At 39.9% G+C, this 26117-nt stretch overlaps 1 long non-coding RNA gene and 1 pseudogene across 1 annotated transcript in view; one reads left to right on the top strand and one right to left on the bottom strand.

Moving 5' to 3' along the window:
- The window catches only part of LOC124502664 (uncharacterized), a 50142-nt gene that overhangs the window by 23047 nt on the left and 978 nt on the right, over positions 1-26117 (bottom strand). The window lies entirely within an intron of this gene.
- LOC124502663 (60S ribosomal protein L26-like) lies at positions 994-1469 on the top strand (annotated as a pseudogene).

The following is a 26117-nucleotide window of genomic DNA, read 5'->3' as shown; positions in this document are numbered from 1 at the left end:
TCTTTTGTGAAAAAGAAAAGTCAAAGAAATGAAATGATTAGAACACATCTTTTCATATTAAAGAAGGAAAGCTCTAATGATAGCCTTTTATAGTTTATTATCTTATTTCTAATTAAGTTTTTGTTTTCTCCTTTGTAAAATTAGGCAGTGAGCTGACACTTTTTATATAAACCAGACAACGGCTTCTGTGAAGGAAAATGGTGAGGCTGGAAAGAGAGTGGAGGCCCAAGATGATGCACCAGAGAGTAAGAAAAATACCATACCAATATTTCTTGTGTAATTTAGCAACAAAAATGTGTAGCATGTAATAGGATACTGAGGCTTCGCATTATTGCTGTAATTTGAGAAGCAAAGTGGTCTTACCAACCTAGCAGTCCTATGATAGAACCCTGTGAAAAGTAAATGACGTGCACTCAGCTTTTGATCAACTGAATATTATATGCCTAGAGGATGCTCTTTTCTACTAGACATTTTTCTCTCCTACCCTTTGTTCAAAGAGTGTTCTCTTAAAATTCTTATCTATTAAATTATTTCAAATGTGGACATTGGCTTTAGGGAAGAAATTTTCATTATTTGTCAAAAGGGTATAATTTAATTGGCTTAACAGTCTTTCTAGAAGTTAGCAATTTCCAGGAGTTGGTTATTAACAATGTTTATTATACAGTAGGGTTTCAGATTACAGTTGGTTTGTTACAAGCCGTAAATACTGGAGGCATACTATATATAAATAGACATGCATACATGAGGAATGCACTCCCTATCTTCCTTTCCTCTGGACTCCAGATTTGTTGGGATTCTGTGGGACTGACCACGTGGGGGTAGAGACCATAAAAATTTGTCAGAAGGGCTCCATTTGAGCAATGATATCAGGAAAGGAGAGTCAAAAAGGTATATAGTCTAATGTACATGTATCTAATCCTCCCAAGGGCTGGGAGTTTATACTTGTATTTAAAAGTAAAGAAAGTAAAAATTAAGGAAGTGCTGGAGGCCCAAATGAAGTTCAATCCCTTTGTGGCTTCTGACCAGAGCAAGAACTATAAAAGGCATTTCGACATACCTTCCCACATGCACAGGAAGATTATGCCTTCCCCTCTCTCCAAAGAGCTGAGACAGAAGTACAACATTTGATCCATGCCCATCTGAAAGGATGATGAAGTACAGGTTGAGTGAGGACACTACAAAGGTCAGCAAATTGGCAAAGTAGTCCAGGCTTACAGGAGGAAATACGTCATCTACCCTGGTGAGAGAAGGTGAATGTCACAGCTGTCCATGTGGACATTCACCCTGGCAAGGTAGTTATCACTAGACCAAAACTGGACAAAGATGCCAAAAAGATCCTTGAACGTGAAGCCAAATCTCACCAAGTAGGAAAGGGAAAGGGCAACTATGAGGAAGAAACAATTGAGAAGATGCGGGAATAAAGTAATGTGATATATGACTTTAAATAAAAACTTAAAATGAAAAAAAAATTAAGAATGTGATAAGAATATCACCATCCAATTTGTAAAATAAAAGATTAAATTGAATAATGTCCTTAATGATCCTAGAACTGGTTTACCTTTAAAATACTATTTAAGCCAAGGGCATTTGTTCACAATTAATACATAACAGGAAGTGGCCATGAGTATGGTCTGTAACCATTCAGAAATAAAGTATGATCAACATCGTTTTCCTATCAGATTTATATATAGTGGTGTGGTTAATGGGGTAGAGAAGAAAAAAAAAGGAGATTAAAAGTAAGCTTTGTCTCTCCTCTTTCATACTTTGGGAGGGAGGGAAAAAATAGTTTGCTGAGCTTTCACAATACATCATCTACCTGTTAACTGTCCTCGAGTTAGGGTGGAAAGGCAGTTATCCTTCATGGGGGAGGGGTGGATAACTGCTAACCTACAGACTGTAATTTTACAATAGCATTCCCCTGTAGGACTTCTTTGCTTGCTAGTAAAACTGGGTTTCCACAAGGCGCACCCACTCTTTTCATTCACCCAGTATCCTCTGCTAGAATCTGGGACCCATCATTGGGAACCACATGTCTCCTGGCACCAACCCATCCTCAACAGATAGCTGCCTTCCCACCCTGCAGTCCACACTCCTTCCTGTGCTCTCTGTGCTCCGCTTGCCTGAGTCCTCTTTGACCTAGATAACCGGACTCTTCAGAGAAGATGACACCCAGCATGAGGGATGAATGTTGCCAAATGTAGGCAATTTTAAAATATGTCAGTGTTAAAGACACTAATACTAGAAAATCAACATTTGCACTTCTCAATTCAGTATTAACTTCTCATTTATCTCTGCATATCATGATTTCAATGAATGTAACTTCAGCCAACTCAGGATGATGAGCAAATGACATATTTAACAGAGAATAAAATGTTATAAGCAGCTTCAGGACTGTCTTGATATGGAATCCCATCCGTCAAATGAAAATATTGTAATTACATTTGAAAGTCATTGTATTTTGCTCTATCTAGTCATCTCATTTTTATTTATTTTTATTTTAGAGAGAGGAAGAGAGAGTGAGAGAGAGAGAGAGAGAGAGAGAAAGAGAGAGAGAGAGAGAGAGAGAGAGAGAGAGAGAGAGAGAGAATGGATCTCAAGCAGGCTCCATGCCCCGTTTTATTCCATGACCCTGGGATCATGACCTGATCTGAAATCAAGAGTTGGATGCTTAACTGACTGAGCTACCCAGGCACCCCTTATCTAGTCATCTCCTTATTACTCTCTGCTTTCCCTCTCATCTCCACAAACCCTTCAAAAATAATGGTTACTTTTATTGAGTCTTTTATTTGCCAGAAGCTATGTACTCACTTTGTACATGTGCTGACTCGTGTAATCCTCACAACAAACCTAGGAGATGATAACTCTTTCCTCCCATTTTGTAGGTGACAAAAATGAGTCAGGGAGGTCCACTTTCCTAAGGGCACATGACTGGTAAGAAGAGAAGAGGGCTTAGGTCTCAGAGGATCAGGTTCTACAGCCCAGGCCCTCAATCATTCGCCTGAAGTATCTCTCTGTAGAGTGTGCACTAGGTTGTGCTGCAAGAATGGTTTGGTTTGTTCTCATCTTTGCTCCCATGCATGCTGACTTATAAATAGGGCTGTTGGCCTAAGGGTTCATACCTGTGTCTTCTTCTCTTGCCTGCTTTATGTCCCGATTCCTGTCTATAGCCCTTGTCTTCTCCCTGTGGGCACACCATCTGATTCCACGGTATTCTGAGCTCTATATGAGAGGAAGCCCAGCTAGCTGGTGAGTGCACCACTCACCGTCCCCACCTGTCCAGATATTTGAATCTGTAGGAAATCTCATGTCAGCCAGAGGTACAGGGAAAAAGAAAAGACTGGATCTTCTGGATCCAAGTATTCTCTGTAGATATTGGAAAAGGGGCTAGCTCTCTAAGTTACAAGGCCCCTTTGGATTGTCTATGATGTGTGGCTTTCAAAATTCTTGACCACAGCTTACCATAAGGGATATATTTCTATTGCAAATCACAACATGTAAATTTACATACAGAAAACTGAAACAAAATGTCGTAAAAACACTTTACTATATGGGATGTGCTTTGAAAGTTTCTATTCTATTTATTTTTTTAAACGATGCCGGTCCAGATCCAGCAAACTGATTTATAACCCATTAAAAAGTTATCACTGGCAGCTTGAAACATAGCACAATAAAGAAGTATCTTTAACTCAACGTACATGGAGTATTCACTAATAATAGATTTAGGCTAAAAATGATTAATTCCCTGATTATCCACAATAAATTTTGCAAGTTATTTGTGTTCTCCTCTGTTTCCTATCCTTGCTGGAGATTAAAATGCCAGGAAGGGGAGCATCATGGGAGAAACATGTGAAGTTAGACCTATGGGCACTGAGAAGGTGTTTGTACACAAAAAAGATAATGGCCTTTCCTGAATGCCAGCTAAGATTACCTCTACACAGTTACCGTCCTTTAAAATACTAATATTTGGTCAGTTGCATGTTGGGAACAATTGAAAAAATTTTAATGTGGTCTAGGTCTTAGGGAATTATTGTTAATTGTATTAGGCTGTGCTAATGGTATTGTGTTCACGTAGAAAAATATCCTTTCTAAATGTTTGTAGTAACAGATTTATATATGTCATGATGTCTATCATTTATCTTTTTTAAAAATATATTTATTTATTTATTTTTGAGAGAGAGCGAGTGAGAGAGCGAGTGTGAGTGGGGGAGGGGCAGAGGGCGAGAAAGAATCCCAAGCGGGCTCCATGCCAGCACGGAACCCCAAGCAGACCTGGATCCCACGACCCTGGGATCATGACCTGAACCAAAATCAAGAGTAGGATGCTCAACCAACTGAGTACCCAGCCACCCCAGAGTTTTTAAAAATTGGTACATTCACTGCCATTTTCATGTTACTTCAAATTCTGGCTTTCTTCCCCAATCTGCCTGTTCCTACTTACTTTTCAGAATCCTCGGGTAGCTGTTCCATGCCTGCTTTTCAGGTTTTATAGCTGCACACAGTGGGAGACACGGGTTGCATGCTAGCTCCATCTATCCCAGAACCAGAACCATGATGCTAATTTTTTTTTGACATCTAACTCTTGGTAGGTCCGTGGGGGTTTCTCTCTGCCTCTTCTTTCTTCTTCATTCTCGGCAACTGGAGTTTTAATTGCAGAGGGGACTGGAGAAGTGGGCGTGACAAAGGTCGCATCTGCTGCAGCTGCCACTGGCTGAGGTATATTGCTGCTTCTCTCCCTGCCCATCCCCAGGCTTTTTTTTTGGTGTTCAAGTTTATGTGAAGATAAATGATAGGGATGCCTGGGTGGCTCAGTTGGTGGAGCGTCATGCTTGGTTTTGGCTCAGGTCGTGATCTCATGGTTCATGAGTTCGAGCCCCCCCATCTGGCTCTGCGCTGACTGTGTGGAGCCTGCTTGGGAGTCTCTCTCTCTCCCTCTCTTTTTCTCTCCCCTTCACCACCACTTGCACTCACTCTGTCTCTAAAATAAAATTTAAAAAAAAAGCAAAAAAACAAAACAAACAAACAAACAAACAAACAAAAACAACAACTCTGCACTGCCCAGCATGATTCAAGTCTATTTGAAACTGGGATGTGGACATCGTTGTGGACAGAGTGAGAGCTCCAGAAGTCTCTAGTTCAGGCACAAGGAGCAAGAGAGAGGATAGGCAAAGAGTTTCTAGCTGCAAAACCAAAAGCACCATCTTTAAAAGAAAAGCTTTGCCAATTGTATTTTATCAAATGTAAAAGGTTTGCTTTGTGAAAGACATTTTTAAGGGAATGAAAAGACAAGGTACAGACGGGAAAATTTTGTAAATCACGTATGTATCTAGAACATTAGAAAGAACTTTGAAAATTAATCATAAGGAAATAAACGGTCCCTTTCCAAAAAAATTGGACAAAAGACTTGAACAGATACTTCATCTAATATGTATATGGATATCGCTTTTAATTTTTTTTTTTCAACGTTTATTTATTTTTGGGACAGAGAGAGACAGAGCATGAATGGGGGAGGCGCAGAGAGAGAGGGAGACACAGAATCGGAAGCAGGCTCCAGGCTCTGAGCCATCAGCCCAGAGCCTGACGCGGGGCTCGAACTCACGGACCGCGAGATCGTGACCTGGCTGAAGTCGGACGCTTAACCGACTGCGCCACCCAGGCGCCCCTAGGTATCGCTTTTAAAAGATAAGCAATGTGCAGACATTTTGTTATCTTTCTTAATATTAAGAAAGAATTTTTAAGTATTTACACCCATCAAACCGAGGCCTGTAAATGCATTGTTGTCCAGGCAAAATTCTTGATTACATTAGGAAACTAGTGACTTATGAGCACCTAGAAAAGAAAGCTGGGGTCACCAGAAACCAGCGCAGATACACAAAGAGCAAGTTCATGGGACTTCATCTTTGATAGAATTACTGTCAGAAGGGTATGAATCAGTTCAAGGTTTGTGAAAGTCTCATGAATTGGATAAAATTGAAAAATGTAGGTCGAGTGAAATATAACAAAGTCATTGATAAATGATGATTTCTAAAATCTGGAGGGAGGTACATCTCTCTTGCCTTTTTCCTTTGTCCTCCCCTAATAGATATTTTGACTGGTGATTTGATTAATGATAGAGAAAAAAATGATAATAAAACCATCAGTACATTCCATGATGATAGAAGGATTACGGGCACTTGGGTATCACGGTCAGGTTTTGATACATTTTTTTAAATGTTTATTTATTTTTGAGAGAGAGAGCGAGCATGAGCAGGGGACGGGCAGAGAGAGATGGAGATACAGAATCCGAAGCAGGCTCCAGGCTCTGAGCTGTCAGCACAGAGCCTGACACGGAGCTCGAGCTTGGGAATGGTGAGATCGTGACCTGAGCCGAAGTCGGACGCTTAAATGACTGAGCCACCCAGGTGCTCCTTAATACATTTTTGATAGTTGAAAGGAAGAGATGAAGCAAGCAAAATAAAATTGATGTAAACAATTGCTAAGGTTTTGTTTTTATATCCATAAAATCAATCATATAAATGTAACACGGAGTTTTGCTATAGTATTTATGAACAAGACCTATATTAACTTAAGCTAAATATGAGTGTATTAGTTTCCTATTTCTGTTCTATAATATTGTCACAAATTGAGTGGCTTAAAAGAATGCAAATTTATTCTCTTATAGTTACGGAGGTCCGCAGTCTAAAATGATTCAGCAGGGCCACATTTCTTTTGGGGGCTCTAGCAGAGAATTTGTTCCCTTGTCTATTTTAGCTCTTTAGAGGCTGCCCACACTACTTGGTCTGTGGCCCTGCGTCACTCTGACCACTGCTTCTCTTGTCATATCTCCTTCTCTTACTCTGGCCCTCCTGCCTCCTTCTTGTAAGAACCCTTGACATTACATTGAACCACCCAGATAATCCAGAATAATTTCCCCTTTTCAAGATCCTTAACTAATGGCACCTGCAAAGTTCTTTGGTCATGTAAGGTAACGTATTCACAGACTCCAGGGGTAGGACATGGATATCTTTAAAGATTCAGCATGCCGCAATGAGTCAATAGTGTGACATTATCACCAAAAGTTTTGGATCATTAGATGCATTAACATTTTGAATAGAATATCATTCTGATAATATGTAATAAATATATTAGTTATATAGCAAGCAATAAACATAATACTTCAAAGGAAAAATTATAGGTTCACTCTACTCTTCCTTATCAGACAGGATCCTTGGATAATTGTATCCAGCTCTGAACAGCACACTTGAAAATATAATCAAACAGGGGCACAATCAAAGAGATATTCTGAAAGAACATAAGAAGGAGGAAATAGAAATAAGAACAAGAATTATCTACTAGAGAAAAGAAGTCAGGACAGTGTATGATCTCTGTCTTCCCTCTTTGAGGGGATACCATACAGAATAAACATCAGAGTTGTGAAAACCTTTTTTTTTTTAAATTTTTTTTTCAACGGTTTTTATTTATTTTTTTGGGACAGAGAGAGACAGAGCATGAACGGGGGAGGGGCAGAGAGAGAGGGAGACACAGAATCGGAAACAGGCTCCAGGCTCCGAGCCATCAGCCCAGAGCCTGACGCGGGGCTCGAACTCACGGACCGCGAGATCGTGACCTGGCTGAAGTCGGACGCTTAACCGACTGCGCCACCCAGGCGCCCCTGTGAAAACCTTTAAAAGGGCAAACTCAGGGGTACCTGGGTGGCTCAGTTGGTTAAGCATCCAACTTTGGCTCATGTCATGATCTCGCAGTTCTGGAGTTTGAGCCCTACATCCGGCTCTGTGCTGACAGCTTGGAGCCTGCTTCAGGTTTTGTGTCTTCCTCTCTTTCTGCCCCTCCCCTGCTTGCATTCTCTCTCTCTCTCTTTCTCTCTCTCTCTCTCTCAGAAATAAATAAAATCAAAAAAATTAAAAATAAATAAAAGGGCAAACTCAGAGGCACATCAGGGAAATGAGTTAAGTTCAATAGAAGGAAGAGCTGTCCAGCATGCAATGGGTGCCCTACAGAGCTACTGAGTTCTTTCACTGGAGACTTCCATGCATAAAATCCTGATGATTTATATAAAAGCAATGCAAACATATGGAGAGTCCTGAGCCAGAAGAATTGCAATGCCCCTCCCACATATCAAGTTCCTGTGATTCCAATGACTAAACGTCTGTCCCTTCTTGAGGAAAGAAAAGAGAAATAGCAGGAGCAGGAGAACCAGTGAGCAGATAAGGGCTTTGTAAGGGTCTGAATGGCCTGTTTTCATGACTGACAGATTTATGATGGAATAATTTCCTCTGTTTGTCCTGTAATGAGTGTTTGTACCTTGGGTTGGCGGCAAACGCCTTGCCCTGTGAACATTTCCAGCTGGATTTCAAAGAAAGGAAATGGTTTTGCTTAAGTGACAGTTAACAGAATTCCTGTTGATTAATTTTTTTCCTTATTGTTTTCAGTGCAGCAAATAGGTAGCTATTTGTTTCAAAGTAATAAACCTAAAGTCTTATAATTTTAAAAGTTTACATTTAGTTTATTTACACAGCATATGATTTCCTTGATGCCTGAACCTTGCATAGATTTTTAAAAAATGTTTATTTATTTATTTATTTTTGGGGGGGAGTGGGAGGGGCAGAGAGAGAGAGAGAGTGAGAGAGAGAATCCCAAGCAGGCTCCATGCTGTCAGCACAGAGTCTGTCGTGGGGCTGGATCCCACAAACTGCAACGTCATGACCTGAGCCAAAATGAAGAGTTGGACACTTAGTGACTAAGCCACTCAGGCGTTCGTTCCTACATAGATTTTTACATTCTGAACAGAGAAATATGAAATATGAACCCAGCCGCATCCTAGCAACCCTCTCATAGCAAGCGTTACATCCTGTCAATCTTTTCATTTTCCATTCTGCAAATAAGAATTTTCTTAGTAAGCTCCTCTCTCGCCCTCTCACTCTCTTGGTTTCACACATTTCCCTCTGTCTTTTAGCTTCTCCCTTTTTCCTGCTTCTCCCTCTTCCTCACCCTAGTTTGCTAAGAAAAAAGGAATCAGATGGTGTTCCCTCATCTTCCTGTGAGCAAACCAATGACACTCCTATTTCTGTGCCCAACACCTTCCTCTTTCCTTCCGTGTCAATGAAAGTATCCTTCCTCCTCCCCCTGCTCCTTCTCCTCCACATCCTGATTATTTTATTTGAAAAGGACTTTTCAGTAAAGGTAAAAGGAGAGCTAAATTCTGTGTTTATGAAGAATTAGGGGCTGTCATGGTAGAAAGGAACAGGCCATATACAAACAATAAATGTGAGCTAGGCTTATTTTCGCTCCCATAAAAAGAGAAAAATAAAACGATTTCAGAATTCTTACTGTGCCATCTAAAAATTGGTTGCATTCAGCTTGAGACAATCAGTGCACGAGCATTTATTGCCCTTTTACCTCATGTACAATAAACAGTTTCATGGTTTTTTTTAACAAAATTAAAAAAAAATTTTTTCTACTGTTTATTTATTTATGAGAGAGAGAGGGAGAGCAGGGGAGGGGCAGAGAGAGAGAGAGAGAGAGAGAGAGAGGGAGACACAGAATCGAAGTAGGCTCCAGGCTCCACACTGTCAGCTCAGAGCCTGACATCGGGCTCAAACTCACAGACGGCAAGATCATGACCTGAGCCCAAGGTGGATGCTGAACCCACTGAGTCACCCAGGCACCCCTAAACAGTTTCATGTTTAAAGGCAGATGTCTTGGAACTTGGGTACAGTGATCACAAGTGCTCAATTGTGCCTTCATGACAGTCATGAGCTTATCCATTTCCTGAGTCTCCTCAGAGTTCTTTTCATTTTTTAAATCAGATATTTACATATTTGTATGTGAAACTTTTCTCCTGAGATGAAGTTCTGCATTTGTTACTGGCTGGATAAGCAATTAGTGGGCATTACATGAAAAATATAACTGTGTTATGTTCTTTAAGAGATTATTAGGAAATAACTGGCCTTAGAGAGTTAGTATCATTCTACTACCTTTCTGACATACCTTCCCACAGGACAATTTGGTTTATTTTTCTGAGAGTTTGTCACAACCTTGAACATTAGGAGATAATGTCTCTTATAGCAATTTTTTCTCTTCCTCCCCACCTCCCTTCAATCCATCATCAAGTCCTTTGACTCAACCTTTAATCTAATTTTAAATGATTCCACTTTTCTTCATGTCTACCACAACTAGAGGTCACACCAATATTACTTTTTACCTGGACCTTACTTTTTACCTTAGCCTTCTCACTAGTGTTCCTATATCATTTCTTGATCCCCTTGAATCCTTTTTTCATACAGCAGCCTGAGCAATCTTGTGTCAAATGCTGCTGGCCAGTCGACTGAAAGTTGTCTATTAGACAAACAAGTCTGGATGTCTAGGCAGATGGATGTAGACTTTGGAATCCAACTTGGAGTGGAAAACTTGTGAGTAAAGGTAGACTGATAAGAGGTTCAATGTCTGTGCCCTGGGGTCCTCCTTTGTTTAGCTGTTTGGGGTACAAGAAGGAGCCAATAAAGTTTGAGAAGCAGGTGATGAAATACAAGGTACATCAGGAGAGTATGGTGTCCTGGAAGCCAAATGGAAAAAATATATCAAACAGAAGGGAGTGATTAACTGTGTACAATGCTGCTGACAGGGCAAGAAAGATGAAGACAGAAGACCATTGATTTAGCATCATGGAAGTCACAGGTGATTTTGACAAGAGTGGCTTCAGTGGATTAATGGGGAAAAGCCAAAGGGTTCCAGGAATTAATGGGAGGAGAAAAATTTAAGGCGGAAAATATGCACAACTGTTCGGAAGATTTTCTGTAAGGAGTGAGTTCATAACAAGAGGACAGAAGGCACAGGAAATGACATAGATGCGTTGGCAGGTGCTTTCGGAAGCTTTGTTTAAATTGCTTCTATTCTCTCATTGAAATAAGTGGCAAGGCTATCAGCAGGATGGTAGTAAGGTTTGGGCAGGAGCTGTTGGCATTTGGAGAAAGAGCAGAAGGTTTGAAGTAGTCATCTAGAAGACTGGAGGAACGAATGGATTCAGAGAGCACGTTATGACTGCCACATTCCCTCGAGGTCCAGTAGTTATGTATTTAGAATGAGACGGTCAGTGTAGTCTTACGTTTTTCTCTGGTACTGTACATCAGCAGTGCAGGTAGAGAGCAAGCTGAGCGTTGGCTTTGGCCAGGATTGGAGTTTTACTAGGTGAATAACACAAAAAGAGATGATGAGGAGAGTTGAGAATAGTGCATGGAAATGGTTATAACGATCAGTTCTGATCCAACTAAGACAGGAAAGTAGGACCGGTGAGAGGCAGGTTACCATGGATTCGTGGTGGGTCAGTGTGATTATGGGGATTTAAAGCTGTAGTTAGTTAGAAAGATAGGAAGTAGATGGCAGTAAGGGAGTGAGCTGCTTAAGAGTGATATTGTGGGGGGCACCTGGGTGGGTCAGTTGGTTAAGCATCTGACTTTGGCTCAGGTCATGATCTCATGGCTTGTGAGCTCAAGCCCCACATCGGGCTCTGTGCTGACAGCTCAGAGCCTGGGGCCTGCTTCAGATTGTGTCTCCTTCTCTCTCTGTCCCTCCCCCACTCATGCACTCTCTCTCTCTCTCTCTCTCTCTCTCTCTCAAATAGAAATAAAAACATTAAAAAACATTAAAAAAGGAATGATATTGTAGGTTGTAATCATTGGTAATGGATAGGACTGATGGCATGCTTATACAGTGAGCAGCTGAAGTGGAGGACTTGGGGTGAATTAAGTTGGAAGCTAGGATGTGAGAAAGACCATTTACATAGATATTGAAAGTATTATGAGTTATGACCAGAGAAGTGTTAGCAAAAGTAACAATGAGCCCAGAGGTAAATCTGCAAGGAATTGAGAAGTATAACTCAGGGGCTTGGTAATGACTGTGACAAGGATGATTAATGCATATTTATGGTCTGATGAGATAGAATATTCTAACCTGGGAGCCACAGGACAGTAAAACTAAAACCATAATGCTAGAATGTAATAGATCTCATAAAAGAGGTACAAAGTGCTGACAGTGGTTCTCAAATGTTAGCAAATATTCTGATACTTGTTAAATGATTTGTTAAAATACAGATTGCTGCCTCCCCTCCCCAAGTTCCTGCTGCAATAGATCTGGGATAGGGTCCAACAATTTGCATTTCTAACAAGTTCCGATGTCTAGGGGCCACATTTCAAGAACTGATCTGCTATGAAAATTCAGAAGAGGGATGGATTGCTTCTGGCTGCAGAGATCAAAGAAGGTTCATGAAGCATATTCTTTATTTCTCTGCAAATGCTCAGAAACAACAGAGTTTGGCATCATCAAATACCGTACATTGACTAATAAGCAGAGAAGTCATATTTTGGGGGGCCCCATATTTACTTACACTGCAAATCAGAGATGCAGAGGAAATGTAGTTCCTTTATTTCTCTAAAACTTCATTGTATCATATCATTGTACATCTTAAACTTATACAATGTTTTATGTCAATTATATCTCAAAAAAAAAAAAAAAAAAAAGCTAAAAAGAGCAGCTTCCTGGCTGGCTCAGTTGGTAGAATAGGTGACTCTTGGTCTCAGGGTCACGAGTTCAACTCCACACTGGGGATAGAGGTTACTTGTAAAATAAAAATAAAAAAAGCTAAAAAGAAAAATAAAACTTAATTGTCTAAAGCTGATCTGATCTTCATCAACACTCCACCTGCTGGATGACTAGGACAAAGCTGACTTCTGTCCATTTCTGTTGAAAATTTGATCCAGTTACATACATTTAAATAATCTCTTTAGGTACATGTCAAATGTTTGGCCTTTTAGATTTCACCTGGCAGGATGTGGTTTTGTGACCTTGTGGCTTTGGGGGGAGGGTTTCCTTGTTCTGTATTCTGGCTTCTCTGTTCTCTGTGGTAATGTCTCTTGTCTGCCAGGTTGCTGCTGGCTCTGTTGGCATTCTTGACTGAGGTCTGTAACTCATCGTAACTCACTTAGCTTGATTGGATCTCATTGGTTCTCCTTGACTGACTTGGCATCATCTTGCTCACTAGGGTTCCCTCCGAGTTTCTGCCCTGTTCTCTATCTGGCCACTAGCCTAGTGGATTATGGATCATCTCACCCTTCACCAGAGTGGAAAGTGATTTGTACAGTGACCCTGTAGCAGCCCCACTGCGTCTCAGCTCACATGCCTTCACGTTCTTACCTCTAGAATCAGCACTTTGGGCTTCCATCTATACCACATGGACTAGAAGCTCTGGGAACTGCTCTCAAACTTCCTTCTCTGTCCATTTCCACGGGATTGCTATTTTTTCTCTGCCATGACATACTGCTCTCCCATTAGTGTGGCTGACAATTGCTGGAGAGACAGCCTCCTTTTGGAGCCCTAACTGGAAGCAGGGCAAAACCCCTTGTCTGTCCTCAGTGCCACCCTCAAACTGGCCAGTGAGACTTCTTCCCTCCTCCAGTTTCTAAACAGTGAGATTCAGAGTATATCACTCCCTCGTCTCCTTTCTTTTCCATCCCTGTATTTCTTGCATCCTGAGATACATTGTCTTCCTCCCTCCATTATTACCCCTCTTAAAGTCTCCTCTTTCTTTCCCTTATATTCCTTTTGCATTTCTTTCTCTTTCTATAAGTTTTAAGTGTATGTAATTTTAAAAATTCCCACTTTTGTCTTCTTTAGAACTGATAAAACACATCTGTTAAGTATCAAGATATACTGCCAGAATAGTATTTAACTGTAAGAAATTCACACACAGAAAACATTATGAATCTATTTCAATTTGGGATAAATGATGGAAACAGATAATAAAACATGTTTGGCTTTTATATATAGAAAATACTGTTTATACAGATGTTCAACTTTTTTGGTTAGCCACTTTATTGACCTAATATTTACATGTAAATATATATAAACATATACATTATATATAAATATGTATTTATATATAATATATAATTAATATTTATATATTATATATAATGTATATATATGTGTGTGTGTGTATATATATATATATTTTTTTTTTATTTTGTAGTAAGCTCTATGCTGAACATGGGGCTTGAACTCATGACCCCAAGATTGAATCACACGTTCCACCGACTGAGCCAGCCAAGCACCCCTAATATATTTTTAATGTAAAAATATTTGACATCCCTTAATTGTCATTTAAACTATGACATCTGCCTTTTTATCCTTGAGAGTCTCTATAATTAATAATTATCTTAACAATATATGTTTCTAGGATTTTTTAAATGTATGCTTTGGCGGGCACGTGCCATTATGCATATTGTTCATGGGTGACAATATATGGTTTGATTTTTCTCCCTCAGAGCACCAATTTTCTAAACTTTCATCCTTCTGTCAAATGATTTCTTTCTTTCTTTTTTTAATGTGTATTCATTTTTCAGAGAGAGAGAAAGAGAGAGAGACACACACACACAGGTTGTGGGGGAGGAACAGAGGGAGAGGGAGATACAGAATCCAAAGCAGGTTCCAGGCTCTGAGCTGTCAGCACAGAGCCTGACTCAGGGCTCAAACTCACAAATTGTGAGATCATGACCTGAGCTGAAGTTGGGATGTTTAACCAATTGAGCCACCCAGGCAACCCCCTTAAATTATTTCTTAATAACATACGTGACAAAATATCCCTATCAGAGGTAAGTGACAGTCGAAGAAGCTCACGAGCTTAGTTTTTATTGTGAAGTTAAAATATAATCCAGTTTAACTGAAAATTTAACATTTTGTCCAGAAAATAAAGAGGAAAATAGCAACTTGTGTGGGGGAGATTTCATCTGCCTCTCAGTGGGTGTAGTTCCTGAGAAGGGAATTGTTCATATACTCCTCCCTCTGTTTGACTGACCTCATAACTTGGACGCTGAGTGTATGACAGTTCTTGATTAGATTCTAATGTTTAAAGGGTAATTTTTTCCTACTTCATTCAAATTTTACCTTGATTCTGATTTTAGAATTCCATCTGCAAGCATGATGAACTGGAGCATAAAATTCACAAGATATTTAATATCAGTGTTTTCCTTTTTCTTAATACCTATCCAATTTTTTTTTTAAATTTTTTTTTTCAACGTTTATTTATTTTTTGGGGGGGACAGAGAGAGACAAAGCATGAACAGGGGAGGGGCAGAGAGAGAGGGAGACACAGAATCGGAAACAGGCTCCAGGCTCTGAGCCATCAGCCCAGAGCCTGATGCGGGGCTCGAACTCCCGGACCGCGAGATCGTGACCTGGCTGAAGTCGGACGCTTAACCGACTGTGCCACCCAGGCGCCCCAATACCTATCCAATTTTACATGGCTTACAAAAACAGGTGGCACTTTCTAATGGATGTTTATGTCAAAGTTTTTGAGGGCAGAAACAGTTTCTGGAATAACTACGTGCATAGTTCCTGGCACATAGTAGGTGGTCAATAAAGATTTGTGGAATAAATAAAATGCTAGTATGTCCCTTTAACTTTGAATAAATGGTTATATTTAAAGCATTTAAGGGGCACCTGGGTGGCTCAAGTGGTTAAGCATCTGACCATAGCTCAGGTCATGATTTTGTGGTTCATGAGTTTGAGCCCCATGTCCGGTTCTGTGCTGACAGCCCAGAGCCTGGAGTCTGCTTCAGATTCTGTGTCTCCCTCTCTCTTTCTCTACCCCACTCATGCTCTGTCTCTTGCTGTCTCAAAAATAAATAAACATTAAAAAAAATAAAGCATCTAAAGTGTTCATGTCTACTTGCTTTTTAAGAACATTTTTAGGTGAATACAACACAATTAGTTTGTTTCCAAACCCTGTCTTATTGGTTCCAGGTTGACCTAGTCATGGATGACAAGAGCACAGAGAGACTGAGTTTGGGGGGGAAAAATAGAGGCTGATATTTCCATCAATTTGGTGGAAGAAATGGGTAATTACCCAGAAGTGGAGCAACATGAAAGCATCTAATGCAACGTAAACCTTCACAGGGCTCTTGAGAAAGGACAAAAGCTCTATTGGAAATAAACATGAATGGTGCTGGTGGATGATGTCACTTGGATTGGTGGGCTATGTTGCAGCAGGGGTCAGAGTAGAGAAAACGAGATCTCCTCTCTCCCCATATCCCTGTCTTTGGTCTAAGAATAGGGCTGACAACATGAAAGTCTGTGAAGGAAAAAAAGGTCATGTAAATGTTAAGTCGGAAGAAAATTCTAATGACTGCAAGACAGATGATAAAACCCTAAGAATGTAAACTTAATGTAGACTTGTAATACAGCTGCTGAAAAACCAATATGGTACAAATTTTCATGGGCATGTGTATGCCTGTGTATTTGAGGAGACAGCATAATATTAAAATAATAAGGTATTAGTATTAGACATATGGGAAGGATATTTCAAATGCTGTGGGAATGGAAGAATTGTAACCTGTGAGGAAATTAGCATGTTCATCAGAAGTAAACAGAACAGATGCTGTTAACAAGTTTTCCTAAACTTTCTACCACTGCTCCTTGGTCAGCCTCTGGTCCTACCCACTGCCATTTATACATTCTCTCAGAAATTCTATAATGCAAAGACAGACTCTTAAACAGTCTACAAGGAAGTGAGCATGTGTTCAAAACTTGGTGTTGTGATAGCATAGTTTACATACAAACATGGGTAAGAAGTGACGTCTTAGGCAGGTGTCCATCCTTTCCGGGAAATGAAAGTCAGAGTGAAGCAGCTGTGATGGGTTAGTATTTGAAGGCAAACAGTGTTCTGTAGTGTAAACTTCACTTCTACAGGAAAGATACTAGATTAGATTAGTTCAAGTGTCTTAAAGCATTCTTAAGAGCGATACAATCTGATTGAGCTGAGTTTAGGCCCACATATTTGAATATCTGTACGAGGTTCCCATTGAAAAGAGTTTAGCATTTTATCTATCAATATTTCTGTGTCATTTATTGCAAGGTGTATTCAATATCATGCCTGTTCCAGTTTGATAAGCAGAGATTGCAGTGGAGATCATGGCTTAGCCCAAGGCCCATAGCTAAGGCAAAAAAATGGGAACAAGTTTAGTGGCAATACTTTCCTGGAACATGGTACCCAGAAATAAGCAGACTCCAAACACTGATAAGGTTGTTATGGACAACGGCATTCCGGTCTTAAATCCATTTCTGCCAAGAAGGGTGGATTCAAATTCTACAGGCTTCTTAAATTTTCACTTGGCACCTTTCTCTACTGAGATGTTCAGAAAGATGACAGAAGACTGGCCCAGCAAAAACTGAGTTACTTAAATGCTTTGAAGGTATGTGCTCTACTAATGACCTCACTACATAGAACATGATCAACATTTTCTTGAAAGTGTGCATTAATAGGAAAAGATTAATTAAAACACCACAACCAAAAGTTTCCAAGCATGTATGCTGCACAACCGAATCTGATAATTTCATCTTCTACTGTCCTGCCTTCACTCTGCTGTGTTAACTTAGACTTTGTTTGAAAAACCTTTCTCATGGGGCACCTGGGTGGCTCAGTTGGTTAAGCATCCGACTTTGCCTCAGATCATGATCTCACAGTTGGTGAGTTTGAGCCCCATGTCAGGCTCTGTGCTGACAGCTCAGAGCCTGGAGCCTGTTTTGGATTCTGTGTCTCCCTCTCTCTGCCCCTCCCCTGCTCACACTCTGTCTCTCTCTCTCTCTCAAAAATAAATGAACATTAAAAAATTAAAAAAAAAGAAAAATCTTTCTCATAATTTCTTCTTTCAAATTTTTCAACTTAAAAGCAGATGTCATTTATTTCTGTGTTTTTATTTTCCATTTAAAAGGTAACATATACTCTCTAAAACATTAGAAAAGTAAAAAAATATTACCCATAGTTTTATCATGCAAGTCTTTTTTTTTGTTGTTTATTTTTCCTACATTTTAGTGACCATACTCAGTATGAACTTTTATCTTGCTTTTATTTTTTATTTATTTTTATTTATTTTTAATTTTTTTAATGTTTATTTTTGAGAGAGAGAGAGAGACAGAGTGCAAGCTCGGGAGGGGCAGAGAGAGGGAGACACAGAATCTGAAGCAGGCTCCAGCTCTGAGTTGTCAGCACAGAGCCTGACGCAGGACTCGAACTCACAAACTGTGAGATCATGACCTGAGCTGAAGTCGGACACTTAACTGACTGAGCCACCCAGGCGCCCTTATTTTTTTTTAAATGTTTATATATTTATTGAGAGAGAGAGAGAGCAGGGGAGAGGCAGAGAGAAAAGGAGAGAGAATCTCAAACAGGTTCTGTGCTATCAGTGCACAGCCTGACCCAGGGCTTGATCTCATGAATCATGAGATCATAACCTGAGCAGAAATTAAGAATCAGATACTCAACTGACTGAGCCACCCAGGTGCCCTTATCCTGCTTTTAAAGTCATGATATAAGTCGTTTTATATATTATTACATAGTCTTAATAAGAATTATTGGCTACATATTATGTCAGCTGCTACAGCTTACATTTGCTATTGTGCAATATTTACCACCAAGGTTTATTATTATTCATATTATGATAAACACAATTGTGAATAAAGTATTTTTCAAATGTAGGATTATACCCTTAGGATATATTCAGTAGTTCCATTTTGCCATTTAAAATGGTTGTAGAAGATATGAGATTGGCTGTTTCAATATCAGCATTGGTTACTATAATAAAAAATATTTTGCTAATCTGATACATGAGAAATGATATCTCACTATTATATTACTTTAATTTCTTTCCTATAATCAATCTTTTGCATATAACAATTGTTGCAAAGTTTTCTCATTTTGTTGTCTACTTTTTAATTTTATTAGAGTTTTGACATAAAAATTAAAAGTTGTATGAAACGCACTTACTTGATATATTGCTTTATATTTTTATATTAAGGCATATGTATTTCTAAATTAAGAAATCACTTATTCATAGAGTGCTAAATTTAAATTCAATTTTGGGGGGATATTTTAGAAATATTGAGTAATAATATATTCACCTGAACAATTACTTATTTACTTAATTAATTGATTTAGAGAGAGAGAGAGAGAGAGAGAGAGCGAGCAGGGGAGAGGCAGAGAGGAAGAAAGAGAATCCCAATTTGGAACCCAATGTGGCCTCTATCTCAGGAACTGTGAGATCATGACCTGAGCCAAAACCAAGAGTTGGTCGCTTAACCCACTGAGTCACCCAGGCACCCGCACCTAAATTTATTATCTTAACATATTATGTGATATCCTAAAACTATACGAAACTGGTATTCTCCATATAAGTAAATAATCACCTCAACATTATTTCTTGAGTAATCTTATGCTTTCTCATTGCTTTTTGATGCTTCCTTTATCATATATCTAATTGTTACAAATAATCAGGCCTGAAGACTGTGGCCATGTGCCTGCCTGCACACGTAGCTGGTACAGCACTGCCACCCCAGCCTACCCCCCTCCCTTTCCCCATCCTCTAAGGAGTTTGCTCTGAGACTGGTTAAGTGCAAGTCACATTTCCAGAAGCACGCCTCAGGAGGCCCAAGCTTCTGACCTCTCTGAAGTTTACTCCTTTGGTGCTTTGTAAATGTGCCTATCATTTAAATAAACACTCATCTTGCTCCTCTTAGTCCTTCAGATATTTACTTGGCCCACATACCACCAAATGACTTAAAAAGACTGAAAAGCCCATGGAAAGATCCCATTTCCAGAGCATTTGCCCTAAGCAGATCATGGAATGGAGTCAGCATGACCGGGATTCAAGAGTATTTCCTGCACTAATGACTTCAGCACTGTGTGTGGGTGTGAGGGGATATGCAAGAGAAGTACAGGACAGAGCTCTTGCCTTGAGCAAACCCATGTTTTGGTTGGGTAACCAGGAGGTATATGCCTGAAATAATGCACACAGCAAGCCCACAGAACTACAATTCCTACCATATACACTTAAGAGAGGAAACCAAGGCAAACTTGGGGAAGAGGCTGGGGGTGGGAAAAAAGACTTCTGAGTATCTTCCCTGGTTTTGCCCTTATCTGAATTATGGTGCTATCTTCTCTTTTCTCTCCATGCATCTTACTAATTGGGGGATCTTGGATAGATTCCTTAGTTTCTCTAAATCTCAGTTTCTTCAGCTATAAAATGGGGATGGGGAGCCTGGGTGGCTCAGTCGGTTAAGCATCCGACTTCAGCTCAAGTCATGATCTTGAGATTTGTGGGTTTGAGCCCCATGTCAGGCTCTCTGCTACCCGTGCAGAGCCCACTGTTGATTCTCTGCCCCCTCTCTCTCAAAAATAAACATTTAAAAAATGGGGTTAAAATAGCGATTATCTCCTGGAGGTTATTACGTATTGTATGAAGAGTGCTCCGCACAGAGATTCAAACATGAATGTTGTTAATATATGTTAGTTTCCTTCCTCACAGTCTATATCTTTCCCCTCTACCAAGACTTGTTCTGAAATCTTTTATTCCCATGGACATTTACTACTGGTGAGTTTAGCCTTATTTGTCTGTTTCCCTTCATCAAGACAGTTTAAAATACTGAAGTAATCATTTAAGAGCGACTGCTCAGAAATCCTGGGGGATCTTAGCACCTGGACTACAGTTTAAGAAGTCTCTCTTAATTTGCATGTTAGGACCTTAACAGGGCAAGCTGCCCTTCTTATGATCACCAGAAGTTTGTAAGAGGTGAGGGATGGTCAAAGTTTGGAGTATATCTTCCCCATTATCACCCAGGGGACTGCAAGCATGACAGCGTTCTCTGGTGTCAGATGGCTGTTTTCCGTATGGGTTTTATCTGCTCCCTTCCGTGAAGAGATAAAAGCTGTCAGCTTGTAGAAGGCAGAGGTCCCATGTGACATTTTTGGGTGGTTTTGTAACACCAGGCTGGAAATTTAGCCACTTCTCTTTCTTTTGGTCTCAAAACTTGTTTTCCCTATTATGTCTGAAATTTTCCTGTTAAAAATTCGATTTCTTTCTCTTATAGACTTTAAAAAAAATCCAAATCTCCCTGAAAGAGATCAAAATTTCAATAGTTATCAAGCATTTACTACTGTTTACTGAAGGGACTGATGTGTAAATGAAAGAGCTGTTGACTCAGAGTCTCTGGAGACAGGCTAGTGCTGGCTCAGTCACTAGTGCGTCCTCTTGAATGGGTCACAATATCTCTGATACTTGGTTTTCTTATGACCTTCAGTATTGCTTTTCTCTCAGATAATGATAATCACAAAAATAATTAGCATTTATTGAGCGCTTACTTTGTGGCAGGTAACGTGCCAAGCCCTTTAAGTGTATTTTCTAATTTAAACCTCACAAGGAGCGTAGGAGGTGGGCACCATTATTTCCCTCATTTTATAGTTAAGGAAAATGAAACCTTGGTGATTATTCTTTTGGTAAAGACTGGCAAAAGGCAAATTAAAACTAAAATCAGTTCTACGTGATGTTGCATTCTTAAAAATTTTGGTATAGAGGTATGAGATCCTCTGAAGTGATTGATAAATGCTATCCTGCTATATAGATGGAAGCATGAAATTATATTTAGGAAGAATCATTGTAAATTGAAGTAGGCAAGATTTGAAATATCCATATATTTTTCTTTAAAATTTCCATTCTTCTTTGTTATCGGAACGAGGCCATGAGCAATTCAACGGCAAGTAGTGTAAATACCTCTAAGAGCTATGACCCTATCAAATAAGTTGGAAGTTTAATAGGATGCTAATTTGGGAGTCTCATTGGAGGCATCAAAATACAATGAGACCAAGATGCAAATTTTAAAAGAAAATATTTGAAAACTGGGGCTATAATGCTTAAAAGCTCTGCTCCCAGACCAAAGATATAAAACAGCTGAGCTGTTGGAGATAAGAGAGAATTTTGTGATGGCAAGTGCTTTGTAGTGAGTTGTGTCTGTGTTCTGTCCTGCCCCACCTCAGTGCATGGGAGAGGACCCGGGTGTGGAGGGGAGAAGGTGGTGGTTGACACTCACATCTAGTCTAGTGGGAGGAACTTCAAAGGCTCCACTTGGGGAGCTTGCTGTTTGGCCTCTGCAGGTAGGGAAATAAAGTAGACTGATGTCACACTCCAGCTTTGGAAACAGAGAGGTTAAGGGTCAGGAGATGGGCTGGACGGCATTCTTGGCAGGAAAATCAGACTTGCTGCTGCTTTGAGATTGGCCTGCATTTCCAGAGTTTTCCCAGGCTAACAGATTGTTTCTTATGAACCATACCTTAAAAAGAGATCTGGTTTGAGATTATTCCTAAACTCCTATCCTACATACTGTCTTTGACAGTGGTTAAAATTAATATCATCACAAGGGTGGCAGATGGTACCTGGGGAAGAAGACATCATCACTTATATAGTATTCTGACTGAAAATGCTTAACTTCATCTAATTATGAAGAGATGCAAGACAAATCCAAATTTAGGAATATCCTACAAATAAAGGGCCTGTATTCTTAAAAAATGGCAATGTCACTAAAGACAAAGGATGGCTGAGGAATTGGTACAGATGAAAAGAGACTAAGGAGATTTGACAACTAAATGCTACATGTGATCCTGAATGGGTTTCTGTGCCGGAGGAACAAACTGCTTTAAAGAACACCGTTTGGACAATGGATACATTGGAATATGGGTAACAGATTAAAGTTTTAGATCAATGTTATATTTTCTGAACTTGATTGTTGTACTCTGAATATACAGTAGTTTCCCCCTTATCCCTGGTTTCATTTTCCATGATGATTTCAGTTACCCATGGTCAACTGTAGTTTAGAAGCAGATGGTCTTCCTGACAAATCATCAGAAGGTCAGTAGCCCGACACTATGTCACTATGCCTATGTCATTCACCTCACTTCATCTCATCACATAGGCATTTGTCATGTCACATCATCACAAGAAGAAAAAGTGTAAGTATGGTATGATAAGGTATTTTGTGAGAAAGATGCCATATTCACATAAATTTATTACAATATATTATTATAATTGGTCTTTTATTATTAGTCATTGTTCATGTCTCACTGTGCCTAACTTATAAATTAAACTTTATCATAGGTATGTATGTATGTATGTATATGAAAAAACATAGCATATATAGGGTATGGTAATATCTGTGGCTTTAAGCATCCACTGGGGGTCTTGGAATGTATAAGGGGGGACTAGTGTGTAAGAGAATCTCTTTGTTCTTAGAAATACATGAATTATTAAGACGTACATGGGTATGATGTATTCAACCTACATTCAAACAATTCTGAAAATAAATTGTGTGTGTGTGTGTGTGTGTCTGTGTGTGTGTGTGTAGAGCAAGACAATGATAAACAGACATGACAAATTATAAAAATGCTGATTTGGGGTCAAAGTTGTGTACTCTCCGTGTAACTTTTCTGTGTTTGAGATCCTTTTGAAATAAAAATGAGGGGCTCCTGGGTGGCTCAGTTGGTTGAGTGTCTGACTTTGGCTCAGGTCATGATCTCACAGTTTGTGGGTTTGAGCCCCACGTTGGGCTCTCTGTTGTCAGCATGGAGCCTGCTTCAGATCCTCTGTTCCCCTCTCTCTCTGCCCCTCCCAGCTCACTTCCTCTCTCTCTCAAAAATAAATAAACATTGAAAAAAAAAAAAGAAAGAAAAATAAGACATTTTCTCAGCAAGGCCTCCCATTAGTGAATGCTTGTTTCAACCTTGCCTCCTACCTGTGGCCACACACAGTTCCCCTTTCAGAAATGCTAGTAAGCTCCACCCCAGACCTGCTAAATCAGAATCTCTGGGGATGAGGCCCAGGGATCTGTGTTTTAACTCTCCGGATGGTTATACACGCTAAAGTTTGAGAAACACTGGTTTAGACTACTCAGGAACCATGTTTGGAATTGGGGTGTGGTGTTAATTCAGGCTGTTGGACATGGGAGAAAGGTGATGGATATTTGGATGGTGACCGCAGGATCTAGCTCACAACAGTGGGTGAGGATAGTTATGAGATTCTCTTTCTATATTCTCCCCAATACCATCCACTATCGTTTTCCAGCTTATATCTGGAGATCTCAAGTACACAAGCATTTTTTAGCCCCAAATTTCCCAGCAGGAAGTATAAATGCCTAATTTATATTTGTTAGAGAACAAATCCATAAATTCTCCATAGAAAAAGATTCTCCATAGAAAATATAATTTTCTCCATAGAAAATTATGGTGAGCTGGAAGAGTTGCCCATTTTCAGCTTAGTGAGGTAGTGAGGGGTCATAGAGCTTTTTTCTTGTCTCCGTGGAGGATATTTTGGAAGGGAACCTGTAAGGAGTGGTAGTACTCATGAGACAAGGAGCTCTGACCTTGAATCTCCTAATTGGAGGCAGCTTGGTACTTGGTATGTCAGACTTGTTGATCTGTCTGAAAAAGGAAAGGGGATTGGAGAGAAATGGAAAAATTGATGGGATGGGGGGGGGGACAGTGGAGCATCTTATATGGCCACTCTGGTGCAGTAAGGATGCCTGCCTGAGTCTGGGGCTGGCAGGGCCCAGTGCCAAAGAAAATGTGGAACCTCTTGTTCAAAAATAAGAATTTCAAGATGGTGCCAGCAAAACATCAAACCAAGCATGGGACCCTTCTAAGTAGTGGACAACGTGCTACAGCACAGCTCGTACAACCATAAGGCAGACCCTGCCTGAATCTCCCCTGGTCAAAAGGAGGCCACACTTGCTAGAATTCCACCCAAGAGTGTGGTCTCCCTTTGGAGACCTTTGGGTATACCTTTGGGTATACTGTCAGTGATGGAGCTAAGGGGGTTTGCAAGAAGTCAGGCCAGGGACAGCACTCCCACTTCAAAGAAGTGTGCACTGCAGAAATCCTTCAGAGCTACTAAAAACATCACTCATGTGCCCAACAGAGAGCTAACATTTGACATCTACCTAAGTGCAACCAGTCAGTGTTGACCAGACAAACAATAGTCAAGAGGATCTGAGATCACGCACCCAGGTCAGAATGATATGTTTGCCCATTTCATCCTGATCCTGCTTCCCTATCCCAACAGGGAAGAAGCTCCAATGCACGGACAGGAGTAAAGGAATTAATGGCTGCCTCATTTATCTAAGGAAGTCTGGAAGAGATGAGACCAACATTTTAAACTGATCTGGAGTGGGGTATGTGTGTAATGTTTAATAACTGAAAATAACTAAATCCAAGGACTGTCCTTGAAATATCATTAAGGAATAGAACATATAGATTTGATTGCTGCAAGGGAGTTATTTAAAAACCAATATTTTATTTGTACCTCATTGAGGCGACTGCTCAATAAGCGGTTACATATTAAAAATTATATTTAGGGGTGCCTGAGTGGCTCAGTAGGTTAAGTGTCCAACTTTGGCTCAGGTCATGACCTCGGAATCTGTGAGTTTGAGCCCTGCATGGAGCTCTTTGCTGACAGCTCTGAGCCTAGAGCCTGCTTCAGATTCTGTGTCTCCATCTCTCTCTGCCCCTGCCTCTCTCTCTCTCTTTCTCTCTCAATCCCTCTCAAAAATAAATAAACATTTAAAAAAATTAAAAATAATTATATTTAGTACAAGACAGGGGAATGAAGAAAGCTATTCATGAAAGACTCAGTTGATGGATCACGGATAATAATCCCTTTCACTTCTAGTCTTGAACTGAGGATATCCAAGTGAAGAGTGAATATAAATCACCCTGAAAAGATCTCTGATGGAAGAACATTATACTGGACACTTATTTTTTAATACAATCAATCTTCTGGGAGTAAACATTTTAAATATTATACTATGCTCTCTTTATGACCTCTCCTATAGATTTTTTAGGGCAGTGTTGACTGGGCCTTTGCTAAAGTGATTCACAGTCTTAGCACAGGAGACTCTTTGAATGCCATTTGGCTGAATTGATGTTTGTGACATCTACTATTGATCCTATCAGGGGTAATAAAAATACTTAAGCATTACAAAAATTCCACATCAATTATTTATTGCTACATTTATGTATCTACTATTTATTGAAGCTCTAAATGAGGACTGCTAAGCCCCATAAAGGCTAAAGCATGAATTAGACACTGATCTCATTCTCAAGATGCTTCTAGTTTGGTAAGGCTCAAGTGTATGGAAATAACAAGAAGGCAAGGTGGAAAGTGTTGAATGGTACCTTAAAAAGGATATGACCTTAGACTCCTGCCCTGAGCTCTGAGTTCTAGAAGGCCCTATTCTGGACCAAAGAGACATGCCCA

The sequence above is a fragment of the Lynx rufus genome, unplaced genomic scaffold, assembly GCF_022079265.1.
Source record: "Lynx rufus isolate CCGP_SWC_20201006 ecotype Redwood Valley unplaced genomic scaffold, mLynRuf1.p SCAF_7, whole genome shotgun sequence".
NCBI lineage: Eukaryota > Metazoa > Chordata > Mammalia > Carnivora > Felidae > Lynx > Lynx rufus.
The sequence above is the reverse complement of the archived record's forward strand: the minus strand, read 5'-3'. Positions and strand labels throughout refer to the sequence as shown.